The sequence below is a fragment of the Echinops telfairi genome, unplaced genomic scaffold, assembly GCF_000313985.2.
Source record: "Echinops telfairi isolate 266 unplaced genomic scaffold, ASM31398v2 ScPeMD7_7420;HRSCAF=8458, whole genome shotgun sequence".
Taxonomy (NCBI): Eukaryota; Metazoa; Chordata; class Mammalia; order Afrosoricida; family Tenrecidae; genus Echinops; species Echinops telfairi.
The window spans coordinates 49647521-49649267 of NW_022111320.1; the positions used below are offsets into that span (position 1 = coordinate 49647521).

Sequence of the window (1747 nt, forward strand, 5' to 3'; positions counted from 1 at the left end):
AGTGGGGTAGAAAGGGGAAACCGATCACAAGGATCTACATATGACCCCCTCCCTGGGGGCCGGACAACAGGAAAGTGGGTGAAGGGAGATGTTGGACAGTGTAAGACATGACTTATAATAAATAACAATAATTTATAAATTATCAAGGGTTCGTGAAAGCTCACGAACCAGGCTCGCTAGTAGTCTGTCCTGCTGAGTTGAGCTATCTGGTTTCCTCCTTGGTTTTTATGCTACTGCATCGAGAGTTTAACAATAAATAATGTAAGGCCATTGGTTTGAGAAAAAAAATAATGACACTAGCATGTAGGATTAGGACCTGTGTTAATTGATAACATCCTCAAAGACTCTACCTCCAAACAAGGCCACATTCATAGAGTCAGGACTTCAATGTGTCTTTCGGCGAGGTTTGGGGGACACAGTTCAGTCCATAACAACAAGCCTGAACTCAATCTCTCCTTTGACTGAGGGGACTGTGTGTTTTCTAGACAGAGGAGGGATGTGGCCTTTGGTCATTTCCTCTTTCTGGGCCTGACAAGCCCATCACAAGGGGCAGGTGAGTCTAAGGGGATGAACAAGTACCTGTGCATGTGTGAGTGCACCTGCGTGCGTGTGTCTAAGCCCACAGGGAGTAGCATACATCTGACTCCTGGCTCTCCCCTGCCTCCCACGCCAGCTGGGTGAAAGCCACCTGCAGGCACTCTCCTGGCACACATCACGCCAGAGCCCAGCCAGAGATCAGCCCTGATGTCAGTGGGGAATCCCAGGCAATTGGCACTCATGTCTAGGCCCCAGCCTGCAGAAAGGGAAATGGCAGCCTGGTTTGACGTTCTGCGGCAGGCAGGTGAAGAAAACACTGCCCCAAACAAAGCGTGTCTAACTGGCTTGGGCACGGGAGCCCCTGCCCCAGAGAGCTTGGCAGAGATCCCAAAAGTGCTTATATTTGCTTATCTCAGACCCAAACCCCATGAGGGTGTTCAGCGTTTTCCCTTAAGATCTTGGTAGAAAAATGCGACGTGTGCACTCCAAATGATCCACTGCCCGCTTCTGAAAGGTACCAGGATCATCCTGGGTGAGTAGAATCGAGGATATTAAGTGATTGAGTAATGGCTTGCCTGTCTGAAAGGGGCCCTGTGGCATAGTGCATTAAACATCGGGCTGCTAATCTAAAGGTTGGCAGGTCAAAATCCCCCCTCCAGGGAAGAAAGAGGAAGTGGTCTTGGAAACCCTAAGGTACAGGCTTCCTCTGTCCTAAAGGGTCACCATCGACTCGATGGTGATAAGTCTTGCTCTGGTTTGGTTACCTTTCTGAGGTTTCTGGGTGTAAGAGTTTGGCTTCAAGCACTCATCTCTTTTTTTTTTTTTTTCTAAGTCCCCCGAGGGGGTGCACCGTTCCTGGAAGTACTGCAATACCAGGTCGATGCGTGGAGTGGACAGAGCAAGCTCCTATTCCATCTCCCTGCTCCAAAAATCCATTTAATATATTGTCCTCGGATAGAGGACGTATCAGATATTAAACTGATAAGAGCAGATACTACACTTGATCTTAGCCAAAAGGCCGAGAATCAAGCACTCATCTCTTGCCACTTTTTGATTGGAACGTTCCTGTTTTGGGCACCTCCTCGACCGTGTTTTAGCTTTGTTGGAGGGAAGAGTAGATGGACACCTGACAGGTTGTCGATTTTTATCACCTCCAGGTTGCACAGACCCTGGGTCATGCGCAGGGTTGAGGGCTCCGAGAGAAGTTTAA

General features: G+C 48.8%; 1 non-coding gene across 1 annotated transcript; it reads right to left on the bottom strand.

Annotated features, from left to right (window-relative positions):
- Positions 1 to 1376: 1376 nt before the first annotated feature.
- LOC115872180 lies at positions 1377 to 1567 on the bottom strand. The gene has a single exon (XR_004047716.1). It is a non-coding gene; the product is annotated as a U2 spliceosomal RNA (small nuclear RNA).
- Between the last annotated feature and the right edge of the window lie 180 nt (positions 1568 to 1747).